Raw genomic sequence first — 15,133 nt, 5'->3', positions numbered from 1 at the left:
AGGCAGGCAGACACCTCCAACTGGCGCGCAGCAGCCCCCTCCTTTCTTTAGTGTAAGCTCCCCTCTGCACGACTTTAAAGACACAGTGAGCTGAGATCCCTCCAGGAGAAGCATCACACGGTCTCTGAGCAGCAGCTTCCAGCCAACTGATACTGTCCTGATGGAGCTTAGTAGTTTTTAGGGCAGACTAAAAGAAGGGTGCATGCTGCAAACTTTGACAAGGCCACACTGTCAAACGCATGCTGGGATATTTTCATTAGTGTATATATATATATATAAAAAAACACACATAGCGTAAATAGAAGGGCATGTTTACACCCACGCACCAAACATGCATGTCTAAATGAAGACAGGCTTCTTGCACCCTGGATTCTCCACGCCCTGAATCTTTTCCGCTCTAAACAACATCAGAAAAAAAGAAGATTGTAAAATGTTGATCATGCTAGCTACACCCTTTCCCCCAACCCAACTGGAAACCACATCCCTTGCCCGGAGGGTTTTAAGTGTGGCCCCCTTGATTGTGGGCGATGGACCTCCTCATCAGGACAATTTCAAGAGAAGTGCGAGCCTATGCCGCCATGCCAAGGAATGTGGCGGTTGTCACCTCAAGGTTAATATTCTCCTGGTCGCGGTTCGCCCAGCCAATAGAAAATGTCTGTGTTGTAGAGACTAGGCCAAGGGAGGAGTCATCATACAGCACAAGTAGGTGATATTGATCTGAATAACACTCTCTAGATTTGATCGATAACTGAATCTGTTAGTAAAATCTCCTGAACAAATAGAGGCCCATTACTGGGGAGGTGATCGCCCTGAATTTACCTCGCACTCATAAAGGAATACGCACAAAGATAAGGACCACACTTTTGATAGGAGTCCAAGCACCATATGAGGAAATCCCCTTTTTTTCCCACCCTATCCTCTGCCCTCCCACAGCCTTGACAGTTGGGCTTCTCTCAAGCTGTTTCCTGTCTTCTGGACCGCAGCGCTCTCTGAGGAGCCGCGGCCTGCAGGGCTTGTAGAAATGAGACGTTGCCGAACAGAGAGCAGGGACCCCGTACCTCGCAGAGTGGAGTGTTAAAAGCCGCGTGTCACGTTCTGTGAGGAGGAAATGGAAATATGTGAAAATGTTAATGTGTGCAAATTATTCCCAGTAATTGTAAAGCACGGGGCTGGCTTGAGTGGCTGGTGTTGGCAGGATGGCCGCGCCGACACGATCCATATGACAAAGAGGGGGAGGAAAGCACTGCCGGGCCTTCAGCGGCTGACAACACGGTCACCCTGCATGATCTAATTCAAATCGAAGGCGGACAAAGTCTCGTGAGCAATGTCGTTTGGGTGACGGCGGACTGGAACTAAATATAACACCAGGACAAAAGCGTTTGTTTCTCCCTGCTCAATGCTGTTTGTTTGAGCAGGATGTGGTGGCTCCGTATATGAGCCCTGGGTGAATGTTGTTTGGGGTGAAGCAAAGCAGAAGTGAAATCGGCCTCCCTCCTCCACCGTGCGCTCCCGCGCCCATACCTCAGAAAGAAAGAGCTGCGACTGCGACGGGGGATTAACACAGGAAGGTAGTATGAGTTTGCAATGAGCTCCGCAATCAAGCCTTCCCTGTAAACACGGCGGCGCAGCAGTAACAAGTGCCGCCTCCCCTCATGGCCGCTGTGCTGCTGGAGAGCAGGACTGTGGGGTGTTAATGAAAGCATAATGATTGCCGAGCTGATTTTATTCCAAGGAAAAGGAACGGTTCCTTCGGGAACATTCTCGGCGCAGTCATTTCAGAAGCTGTGGGGCGTCTGCGGAAATGTTCAACGCTACAAATAGAGTTTTTTAGTCGCTGGTTGACAATCTGAGAAAAACAGTGACTGCAAAGAACCTTCCTCAAACAGATCGCTTCAGTGCCAGTGTCCCGAATATGATTCATGCAAATGAAAAAGACTAGTGTTTCTCAACTTATTTTCCTCGGCGCATCCCCAGAATATCTCCAAGACATGCTGTGGACCACCTCTCAGTTATCTGGTCTGAAAAACAAGGATTACAGTGAGGCCAAATGAATATCACTCATTCAAGATGAAATCAAGAGGTACATTCACAGCCCTGTTCTAAAAAACAGCCTTATATTGTCCCTCTTTAATATGTGTAAATCTAATTCTGATAACCTCAGAGCCGGTCGGGCCTTGAGACTGCCCTGTGATCGCTGGCGCCACTAAAGCAGCTCCTGGACTCCTGCTGTTGAGGCTGTCGTCCTATTTGGACAGGAAAGGAAAAGAAGGAAGAGAAACGACAGTCGACACAGCTCAACTGTGTCAGTAGAACCACCTCAGCCCCGTCACGTGGTTATTATTCTCACCATGACAATCATACTTCCGTCTCCATGACACCATCGTCACATGAACAGTTTCTTTGACTCACTGTTTGATCTGCCTTAAATGTGAGCAGGTCATTTCTGTTTAGAGAAGAAAACCAAACTGCCTCTATAGATGAGTACAATAATAATTACGAGCCTCATTTAAATACAATGAGCAGAGGAGCAACAGCTATGTCCAGTCAGGCTATTGGTGCACATCAGGAGGAGGTACGTATCTAAAAAAGGTTATCTTAAACTGCGCTGAAAAGATTAACTCATCTGAACTGCTGTTGGTGTGTGTCAGTGAGTTTTTTTGTCACATGTTCTTGCTCACATGATTAAAAAAATCAGCATATCTATTCAATTTGAGCTGGATTGATGTAGAGGTTACGTACATCACAACGGCTGTCAGGCATGTGCTGTGTTTACATGTTTTCATCCAACAACAGATTTAAATCATGAACTTAACACTGGTATCTGTTAACAACTGGCTTTTTTTTTCACAAAGACCAGACACTGAAATTCCAGTTCTGTAAAAAAAAAAAAAAAATGTCAGCACAGAAGGGCTTGCTCATTTTTTGTCCAGAGATTTGTGGAGGAATCAACCAATCCAGGCCTTTGTTCTCAAAGTCCACTTGCAGAGCTGTTTTATGTTAACCTGGCAAAAGCCATATTGACATGTGCGGCAACGAATTGCTTCATATGTCAGGATTTTCGTGGTGTGTGAGAAACAAATACCGCGAGAATTCAGCTTGCTGGCAAGGTTAGTTTTATGTTACTTGTAGTTCATGATCGAATTTCAAAGACAGAAGATTGCATTTCTTCTCCATCTGTTATTTAGTGAGTTGTAAAGAATCAGATGCACATATTTAGATTATGCTTGACAATTTCACATATTTCAACTGAAATAAAGACCATTTAAGTTCTGCACTGTTTAGGTCTTTTGGTATTTCTACTCTCTGACTAGATGTTAAAAATACTAACTACTTTCATGGCATTGTGTCTAAGAACCAGCTGAATATTGTTGCCTATTACAAACAACAGACCAAGATGGCAAAATGAAGTATGAGTGTATTCTCCATTAGCCGGTAAGACAGGCTGCGTGTCTGCCGAACTGCAACACTTTGATGGTTTTTTTGAGGAAATATGATGCCGCATTTGGAAACATAGTTTTGTTTTCTAGCACAGATGTAACCTTAGTGAACATTTTACTGGTTGAGGTTCGTCCTTTCTTAGATGAGCGCAGCCCATTTCTTTTTAAATGCTCTGACATTAAACAGGACTTTTGAAAGGATCATCATCACAGGCATCGTGATAACAGGTGGTTCCACCTCATCCAGTTAAGAAACAGTCTGCACTGTTGGCTGACAAACTCATGAACAAACTATACTAAGATAAACGTCTTCGTCAGTGGGGGATTTCTCATATCCTGTTTATTTGAAAGTCTCAGTTTTTGGTTTAGATTTTTTTATATTGCGGGAGAGCGACGTGCATGCAGCACACACTGGAGCGTCTGGAGATGTGGAGATGGCCTTTTCCAAAAAAAACACCAACAGAAATAGGTTTAGTTTAATAGGATGCAAACAGAGATGCTTTAAAAGATTAACCACAATGCGCACTGTCCTCCATCTGCGATACGGCGATTTCACAAGAGCCCCCACAGTGAATAAACTTATTTCCAGAGAACGAGGGCAGACACGCCTCGTTTGCTCCAGGAAACTTGGCCGGCGGCGGCGAGGCTGCTGCCATGCAGCGCGGCGCGGTGACTGGTCCTTGGACGGCAGAGTGTTACATTTGCAGTACTTTAATTCTCTTTTAAAGATTCGAAAGCAGTGCAGAAATGCTGAGCAGATGGCTGCTTGGGAAGGTTTTTGTACGTGGTGGTCTCAGTATCAGGGGAGGGCGGCTGTCCAAACCCCAGCCACTGATCTAATGGACGAAGTGAGTCATACCCACCTTCGACGTGAACACAAGCATCTCCATCAAACACACATGGCCCAGCACAATGAGCCACATTCATACAACAATGTTTTCCCGGTCACCTCTTTTCGTTCGTGCACTGTTTTCTACAAGAGCGCGTTCACATCTGTTTCCAATGTGTGCTCCTGTCTTTTCATTAGGTCGACTCCTAGAGCAGGCCGTTCGGAGTCAAGCACCTGCTTTTCAAAAAGCGCAGCAACAGTTCAACTACTGCCAAACCCATTGTATCAGTAAAACATCTCTCACGTAGATGATGAAACATGCTACGCTGAAAAAGGGTTTTTTATTTAATCAAAGCAACGGCGTAGCGTTTTTGCCTTTAATTGGAGCTATTTTAGTGGGAGTAGCTCACCATGTGCTCGGTGCCCTCACAGATTGTTTTGATTTTCAGAATCCTCAGATCATAGGACCGAATGCTGTGGTCGTCTCAAGCAGACAAAATGTATGCATGCTCGGTTTCGCTTCTGCAATTTCAGAATTTCTTAAATTAAAAACACTGCTATAGAGGGTGTAAATGGCACCACCGCCGATCAGGAACACCACAGTGATTGATCATCTGTGCATTGTTTTGTTGTTTTTTTTTAATGGTGGTTGTTTTACGGTCTGATCTTCATGTTGAGTTAAAACAAAACTGTTTGATGCTTTTAAAAAAGCAGAGTGTGGCTGCTATGTCTATGGCATTGTCAATTGCATGACTGACCATCTATACCATAATGTTCCCCTCGAAATCCATTTCAGAGATTTCGCTTTAACTCGACATTTCGCTTTAACTTTACAAATAGCTTGACTTTTTTACTAAAGTAGCCCATTTTTCCCAAAATAATGTTACCGAAAAGGAATCGTCATCTGCAAGTAAATTTTTCACTGAACCTACTTGACCCACAAAATAATATTTATCTGAAAGTAACATGTGATGAGTTATTTTCCTGCAAACAGTGCAGTGATTGTTTACGCACTTGAACTCAGGCCTTGTGATTTATGCATCATGTAGCTACCTGAAACGAAACTGGATTGTCATGTTTTGTTTGCATAAAGCGTGTTGAGATAAGGTTTATTGATGAAGGGTGAGGCTGTCACCTCAAGTGATGCATGCTTGGCTTGAATTACGCTGAAATACGTTCCAACTGGTAAAACAAGACATAACAAGAGCAGTGTGCTGTAAGTGAATGGGGATGATCTAATAATACAAACTAATAATAATGCTTAATGACTGAAAAATGAGGAATTTCCACTCCTGTCTTCTATTGAAAGAGTCTCAGTTATGGAATTATGTAACCTGCCAGACCCTGACATTAAGTGACCCTCCCACACATTTTTTTAAATTGGCTTTTTTGTTTTTTTGTTTTAAATAATTGAGGCTGTGTTTGAGCTTTCTAAAAGACACGACACTGTCCGTAAATCAGGGTCGCTCCTTGCTATGAAGAAATGCATTCTCAGTTTCTGGTGGAGGAACATGAAACAGCATTACGGCTCCACTAAAATGTTGTTTTAGGCCTCTCTGTCAGTGGGAGACGTGCTAAAAATGGCTCTTCAATGCATTTAACCAGATGCGCGGACAGTGTTCTTCCTCCATCTGTTCTATTGTCTCAGTGTTCTCTGGGATGAGGAGCGGATGCACCACCGAAGGAGATGCAGGAAATACTCTTGGCCCCAGAACAACGTGGCCAGCTTCTCCTCGCCGCTCGCATAGTGGCTTCAGATTTAAGAGTATCCTAAGTTGGCAGTAACAGGTAATCTGTTACGTGGTTCCAGTTGCTCTATTGTTTTTTTGAGCATCCGAAGGCAGAATGACTGTTCCTCTCAAGAATTCAACCTTAATTTGTTTCTTTTTTGGCTTTCATCTTTTAAAAGCGGTGACTAGACAGAAGTGTGTCTGATGTAGTGGAAAATTCGCGGAGTCTTGCTGTTGTCGGAGGACTAATCAGCGCTCTAACTAGTCTCCGGACTCCGGGTAAAGAGAAGCAGGAGTGCTCATTGATGCTTCTGTCAGGCTCTTTGTCATCTTCATCATGACTCAGCAGCAGGTTTTCTCAAGACAGCCTGCCAGGCACCGTCCATAAACAGACATTTTGGTCTAGTATTAAAATTTACAAGGTAGAGCTGAATATATTTAGTCATTACTTTGAAAAAAAGTGGTAAAAAAATTAAAGAAAAGCTTGTAAAGATTAGTGGTATATAATGCTAAATAAAGGGGGGTACGTAAATGTGCAGCGAGTTTGTGTGTGTAACTGTATAAATGATTTTAATGGGATAATCTTATGAAGGCAAGGTGGATGATGTTAACCCGCAGCTTTTCACTGCTGCTCCACAGCTGGAAAATAAAAAAAAAAAAATAAAAAAAAGTCTTGGGCTATATTAACATTAATGCTGTCAGGCACACTGAGGGAAAGCAGTGAATTCTTGTGGGAAATATTAAACAACAAAACCTATAGTTACGAAAATCCCAATTAAGGCTGTTAACATCATTAGAATTTATGACACAGTTCAAAAGGAAATTACTTCCCAAGCAATTTAAGGCTTGTCAGAATTTGCCTTCAGGCTCCCAAATTCTAACCTCTAAATTGCTTCACCCTCAAATATTCAAGAGGGAAAAAAAAAATCCAAAAATCTCATTAGAGAAACGAGAGTGGTTTAAGGGAACTGCTGAGCAGCTCAGTTTGGGGCTTTTTAGCTACAAGCATTACACCACTTTAATCATTTTCTTTATGCTTTTTTTTTCCCTTTCATGTGTTTATCATATAATGTGATTTTTCACTAAAGCTACAACAGCAGTTTATTAAAGTTAATGTTCCTGAAAACTGTAGTTTTTAACCTCATACTGTTAACTGCATGTCATGTCTGTGAGAAAAAAATGTTTCTTTACATTTTTTTTTTACAGCGTTTTTATTTATAATAGGGAAAAATCTCCACTGGTGATTCCTTCAATTCATGAAATACCTGAGAAGATGGACAAATGGGCCACACCTATCAGGATAAAATAATAACAGGCCTGAATATTTCTAATATGTTGCTAGAGGTAACAAAATGTTTACGCACCACCCATGGTGAAGCAGACCTTGACTGCTGGGGTCTCAATGATCCAAGGGTCATGACACAAAATGCTTTTGCTATTATTACCCTGCGCAATCTCCATAAGCTAAAAAAGACATTGAAGCCCGGTCTGAGCAGACGGCGCGGACAAAGTCTGAAGTTCAACGGCAGATTCCAGCATTTCCATGAAGGGCAAGAAGTTGAAGAACGACAGCCAGCGGCCGTCACGTTACATACAGGATACCGGTGTGTGCTCCTGTTGTCTCGCAGCACGAAATGAGAGGGCATGTAGGGATAACAGACAGCTCCAGGTACATTACATAATGGCATATTTCCTCCCAGCTCGCCTCTTTCCATTCCTCTGCAGTGGGTATCCGGAGACAAGAGAGGCCTGAGCTATGTAGGGAAGCCTCTGTAACCCTAGCTTTCCTCCCCAGTGTTTTTTTTCTGCTTGTCGCCCCCTCTCTGCCCCACATGTGGGTTCAACGGCAACATGCATGCTGCTTTGGCTCCAATTTTACAATAAAACCCAGAAACAGCTCCTGATCTGCCCACGTCACAAACCAAGGACTCCAATCCGAGACGGACAACAGAACGTTTAATTTTTTTTTGCAAAATTTTAATGATAATCAATAAAATATATTGTTTTGTTGTTGTTTTTTTTTTTTATTTAATTGTTTTAATGAAATTTCTACGCTCTGCATTTGAAAAAAAAACGACTGTAGCACAAAGCAGTCACCGCTCGCTGGACTGTGCATCATGAAGGACATATTAAAGACCCACTGGGGGGACATAAGTCAGCCCCGTCCCTCCAGAGCTCCACACATATGAGTCACCCATGTCAACTGTCATGAAAGATTCAGAGGCCACCCGCCGCGCCGCACCGGGAGGTCCAATAGTACCCCGCCACTCCCTTTGGTGTCAGGGGTGATTGTGAGGCCCGCAGCTGTCTTATGTTTTATATTTAATGAAGGCGAGCAGGCCTGTCTCACTCCGTGCCAGCAGTCATGTCGCTGCACTTGAACGGGGAAGAGATGGCCGAGTTTAGTTAACCGATGTAGAATGAACTCGCACATGTTGTGCTTCCTATCGTGCTGAATGGAGGATTTTGTTTTATAATAAAAGAAGATTTTCAGCACTTTTTTCGATGCACATTTTTACCTGTTAACCTTGCTCTATGCCAGGAGATCATCCCAAACGCCGGTGCTCCCTCCCCTCCTGCTTCCATGGTGCTCGCTTGTTGTCCTTTTGCCACCATGCGTTCCTCCTCCACCGGCTATTTTAGAACGACGCAGGAACATGCCGTCACTGAGATATTCTGTGTTTCTGTGCGAAGGGTCTTGAGCTGAGGCGTGTCTCCTGCCTCGGCGTTGACCCGGGCGGTGCAGGTAATCAAGGTTCGTCCAGGTCTCCAGGGAAACGGCCGCCATCCAGCGTCCGTTTCCATGGAGCGGCTTGAAGCCGAGCCGCGTACCGACTCCATTCTGGGTGGATGCCCATCAACGAGCACATTTTAGAGGTTCTCCTTCTACTCTCACTTCAGGATCAACGATCCGACAGCATGGGAGTGAAATGTACAGGATCACAGCTCGGTCCATCAGGAATGATGAAACCAGGCAGCAAATGAAACAGAATCATCAAGGCTTTCCCATTTCAGCACTCACAAAGGAATGTCACTTTTTTTTTACTTCTGGATCATTTATCTTTTGTTGTCAATGATGTAAAGATGAACTTTAAACGGAGAGCACAGTCGGAAAAGTGACGTGGTAATGAGAGGCTTTGTTTGCTCTGTGCTTCCATGTTATCATTATATCTCCAGACAATGCAAAAGAAAAATAAGCAGCGCGCACGGTGAACGCGCTCTTCTCAACTGATTCGCAGCACTGTGACTGCAACTGAACCAGGAAGCTGGGACAGATAAGCGGCAAAGCGCCGGGCCTCTTCTGTTTTCTCATGATTCAGATCAGCTTTTTGGCCGAGTCCCTCAGAGTCCTACACCAAAATAAACAGATCTGTATATTTTCTTATACAAAAAGTTAAACAAAACCTCCTACAAATTCAACATTTTAGAATGAATGTTTTTTCATGTAAATCCAAGATTAGATTGCCCATTGATGAGGTTTGACTACAGCGCCAAATTACACAGAGCCACTCTGATTTATTCAAAGTAAACTCGTGCGATTTAATGAAAAACGCAGAGGAACTGATGGAATTTTAATGCAGCTGGGTGAGCGTCGTTCCTCTCTTTGACCTGAAAGTCGCGCTGCCAGTACGTGGTGTTGTTAATCCCAACGCCATCAGGATCTTGCAGGCCTGGAACGTGTCGGATTGGATGCTGCCCGCTATCTGCAGCCTCACTCCGTAGACAGTCTGCATATCGGACATCAAAGACAGCTGCCACGGAGAGGCATGAGCCAATGCCTCTGTAAGCTGATCCCGTGTCTGAGAGCCTTCGAAATGTACAGTATGCAGCTAATGAGCTCGGACAGGTAAACAGCAGGGCCCAGGAACAGGTACGGGTTGCAGTTTTGTAACGTGTCCTCGCCCATCCGAAAAGCTTGAAAGACAAAGCGGCGTGTGCCATAAACACCCCTTACGTAACGGGATGATTTCGAGCGGGGAAACGTCACGGTCAGTTTCACAGACACTCGCTTCACCTTTAACACTTCTACACCGCTGAGTGCTTCCGTCCATCTGTGCCCCTTTTCCTGCCCTCCGCTGCCATCGGGTCAAATCTCCATCGCTGCTCTTCGCTCTAACTCGTCTCCCTCGACTGTGAGTTTTAAAGTCCTTTTTTTTTCTTCTCTCTCTTTCCCTCATTATTTTCCTTCCCCCTCCTTAAAGCTAATCTTCCACCCTCCTTCCCACCCCCTCACCCTCTTCCTCCCTCCCTCCCTCGCTCCTTGTCATGACATGGGCCTGTGACACGTGTGGGAAACTTCTGCGGGGCCCCTGCTTCAGACGGGACACTGATACACTGAGAGTGCTGGGTGACGAGGCTATTTTAGGAACTTGTAAATATGAGAACTTCCTCTCCTAAAGTATATCTAATATCCCGGAGGATTATTGACAACAAGGAGCAATCCGGAGGGGAAAGATTCAGCAACTTTATCACTTATTACAGCTTCCTCCGGGCCAGGGCTTTTCAAAGTGTGGGAGGAAAGGCCCCTGCTGACAGGGCTTAAACAACAATGAGATCCACCCTGAAAATTCTCATGGCAAGCAGCAGTTTGGAGTTTTTGGTTGAATATCCTGCTTGTTTAATACTGTAAGTCATTATGAACGTAGCCACAGGCAGTAAAAAGCAGCGCTCCTGCAGTGGAGAGATGAGCTTGATCTGAAATAACAGATATACAGCTTTTCCGATAAAGCAGCACAATGATTTTTCGAATTGTCTCAATTACACCTGCAATGTAACCACGTTTAAAAAGCATTTTTGCAATCTCAAACTTGTCTTTTGTCCAATTATTCCTTTAAGAAAACGAATTACAAGTCCCAGGACTGTGAATATGGCACTCAGATATGAGATACCATCTCAAGCTGTAGCTGTTTGATCTGCTTCCACAGGTCAGGTCACAGTCTGATAATGAGAGCACATGGATGCATCTGGCTCACATTTTTTTTTAAGAGCGTCCAAAATTAGTTTGGAACAGAGAGAAGATATGTCAAGGAGTAAAACGGAGGAGGAAACATTATTATGCAGGAATTTCAGAAGAAGAAAGTGCGACTATGATTAGGGAGATCATGGGATTTGCTGCCAGCAGTAAAGATGGAATCAAGGATGGACCAGACTCAGAGTCGCTCCCTCTCACAGTTAATGAAATGTGGAGGGCGAATTACTACCGCTGCTCCTACAAGCCTTGTAGAATTAGGATTAGAATTGAAGTTTATTGTCATCACACATGCAAGCAGAGAGTCACAAAAAGTCGTCATTTTAAAGCCGATTTACACCGAGAAAGGTCATTAAGACAATAACACCACATCACAAAATGAATTCAAAACCGTTATAGTATTATAGTGATGATAATTATCAATAAGAGTGAACGATACTTATGGTTTATTCATAAAAAGAATCCAAATCCAAATGAGCGCTTATAATTTGAACCAACTTCTGTCACAATTAAAGATTTTCTGTCAATAACGTTCATTTAAGGCTAAATACTGAATATTCAGCAAACTGCTGATAAAAGAACCACTCGTTGTATTTTCTTTCTTTCTTTTACACACACACACACACACACACACACACACACACTCAGTGAAACAGCCTTAAATAATTAAGAGGGTGTTAAATGACGATACTCAGCTACTTGATTGTGAAAAAAGAAGACCGAGGTCTTTGTCACACTCCAGAGGACACACTCGCTGACTGAGACTTGTTTAATAAGTCCACCGCAGAGCATCTGCAGCCAGGATTGCAACACAGTGTTGCATATCCTTGGATGTGATCTGAAAGCAGCTATTTATTACTCCCTCTCATCCTGCCTGAAAACACCCGGCCTGGCCGATGGGATCAGATCCTCCACTGACCTCATGGCTCCCACGACCATAGTGGCAAACAACACTGATGCTCACAGCAGCGTGGCAGGTACCACGACTCCCCAGAGAGAGGGCCTTCACATATAGGAATAATGAACCCCAGCGGACATTACACAACCACACCTGTTGCTTGAGGCAACAGGACATAACTAGAGAGTAAACATGTGTCAGCAGCACCGTGGCGTCAGTCAACAGGAGTTTACAGCAGAACAATGGCTGTCTGAATGTGGAGCGTCTTTGGTGGTGACCTAATACAGGAAGAAGCAACATGATGGAAGATGCAGCTTCGCTTTGGCAGCGAGAAGTCAATGAACTCATCCTCACACTTGCCAAGTCACATCCTGAGGCAAGGATCCCTTTAAGGGACCGTCCCTCCGTTTGGGATGGATCACTGTGAGGTGGTGGCGCCACCTAGTGTCATTTCACTGGTATGTATCGAAGTGGTTGCAGCCTTCCTTCCACTAACGTTACAGTAAAATGTGCCTCTGGTTGATGAGACACTTTATGTCTCTCTGTTTATAAAATCCGCGCTCCACTAAACATCTAAAATCTAAAATCTTAAATGACACTCCACCTTTTTAAATAATAGGTCTGGATTGAAGAATGAAGCTCACACAGTCACAACGTGGAGCAGGAGCTGTTGATGAGCAACAATGACAAACAGGAGTATAAATAAATAGAGGAAAAGACAAGAAACAGATAGAGGGGGGAATGTCCACCAGTGTGTAAACACACGCAGTTTGTTTGCTTTGTTTTCCTCCAGATTACATTAGTTGTTGACCGGCGACTTCCTCGGCTATTCTCACAACCATTTTGTCTATTTCTCATCACCCCACAGGGGTCTGGGAAAGCTCTGACATGGCCTCTGTGAACCTGACTCAACCGCATGGGGCTTAATGCGGCCGTGTATGAGTGACAGGCATTTCCTGTCAGCCTAAAGCAATAAACAGCAGAGCTCAGCTCAATTAAAACGTCGTAAAATGACTCAGCCTGTGTTACAGGATTAGACAGTTGGGCAACAGAAAAGACACAAATAGGAAGGAAGTGATGGGGATCAACAAATACATGTGATTGGAGCCACATGTAGCTTACGGGAGCTGATGCTGGTTAAGAGACCAGCTGGACAGGTCACCAGGTCACAGAGTTTTTTTTTTTTTTTTTTTTTTTTTTTTGTCACTGCTTACCATATTATACATGTTTGTGGATTATGAAAGAATGCTGGGGTTCCCGGAGAACCCACACAGGCAAAGAGATAATGTTCAAACCCACATTCACATCTACAGGCCATTTTGAGTCACCAATTAACCGCAAACACATGTCTTTCAGCTGTGGGAGGGAACATGATGAGGAAACCCACACAAGCACAGGGAGGATGCGCAAACTCCGAACGTCAACAGATGGATGGAAGTGATGTACAGTGAACAGAATGACCTAAGAACAATAACAACTTGAATGTCATGTCTTTGTATTTATCCCCTGTAACTTAATAAATAAGTCATCTTTGTATTTTTTGCACTTCACTGTACTTCAATAATCTGGTGTCTCTTTGCTGAAGAGCAGCTTTTCTGTTTTTTGGAGGAAAAGTACGACTTTACTCCTGACCATACAGTCCCACTGTCAGTAACACCACCAGGCTGTGTGTGACGGAGCAGCATCTTCAGCCAAACCTTAACCGAGCTGCTGTCTCTTTGTCACTGTTTATGTTATTTATGTTTCTTCTTCTTCATTTTTTCTCGTTGTGAGTTTCTATATCCTATATAAATACAGAAACTCCTAAGTTTTATATATTGACATTTAAGTAATGCTGTGTGATTCTTAAGCGTAACCAGTATAGACACAATAAATACAAGACAAAAATAAAAAGTCAATCAATTAATAAATGTTTAAAATCTAATTAAAAAAAAACAATTTAAAATGATTATTAAGATTAAGTTAAATACATTTTAATTTTAAACAATTTTCAAGAATGCATTTCATTTACAGGTGAGAATAACCAAGGTTAAAGAAAGTGTTAGGAAGAAAAACAAGATACATCTTAATTTAGAACACAATTATAAAATAATGAACTGAAGATACACTAAATCTACATGCCCTTTTTCCAGGAACAACTCATTCTGCTGAGCTCTGAATTGATAATTTGTAGCTTTTGTAAAATAGACGACATAAAGTAGAAAATAATAGAATATATCTTACCCTCTTTCTTAACTTTCTCATCCTTGCTGGGAGGCTGTGGAGAGATCAGACCAAAGGGAACACACAAGTTTGAAGACTGGCTGCTTCCCATAGTGTTTCCACATCAACAACTTCACAAACTAAGTGAAACGACAGTTAAACTGAGGATCTTCTCTCGGTGTCTGGTCTTTTTCTGCTGCTGCTACTGTCTCAGTAGTGTGAGTGTGCTTTTATTGAGTTCTTTTTTTGTAGCACAAATTCCCGCCTGAAATTTGAAGATGTGTAAACATGAGCACGTGGCCACTGTTGTTTATCCAATAGTATCCAGCCTCAGAGGCTGAGAACCGAGATGTGTTTGCATTCTGGGAGGAAAATGTGTGTGTGTGTGTGTGTGTGTGTGTGTGTGTGTGTGTGTGTGTGTGTGTGTGTGTGTGTGTGTGCACTGTGGACCGTTAACGCATGTCGCTGCAGCCCACACTGCAGTTTCTAAAAAGGGAAAGTGGGCGTGCGATTAATGATCCTGTCCTTGAGAGGTGAACGCCAACATGCAGCCCTGATGTTTGCAGTGGAAAATTACCCACAGCCTCAGGTTACCACACTCTGTCCAGAAAGAAAACTGAATAAGTGGAGACAAAGTAGAATAAATAGCTTGGACAATCCTTAAACAATGCTTTTACAAGCCCGAGGGCATCCAGTTTATTTAAGACAGCTGCCTCACCGTCCTGTGGTCAGGGAGGCTCCTGACCGGTGAGCGAGGTCACAGGTGAGCGCTGTGAAATAAATGGAGGTTGAAATCACATTTGCCACTTCACAATTTCAGATTGCTGAGACACACTGAGCATTGTGCACCAGTGCAGGGAGCACGCAGAGGCTTCCGTTCACCGCCACTTGGTTTCAAGTATCAGCAATACAGACTTAAAGTGGTCGCTGTGGCTGTTCAGGCTGGAGTTCAATATTTATTGAAGCAGTCCATGATACTTCAAATTCAGTCAAATCACTGTGCGCTTATTTCATTTTGATGCGTATATTCAAAATAAATGTGAAAGGTAGATAAGCCAAGTATAATGT

The sequence above is a fragment of the Salarias fasciatus genome, chromosome 2 (assembly GCF_902148845.1).
Source record: "Salarias fasciatus chromosome 2, fSalaFa1.1, whole genome shotgun sequence".
NCBI lineage: Eukaryota > Metazoa > Chordata > Actinopteri > Blenniiformes > Blenniidae > Salarias > Salarias fasciatus.
The sequence above is the reverse complement of the archived record's forward strand: the minus strand, read 5'-3'. Positions refer to the sequence as shown.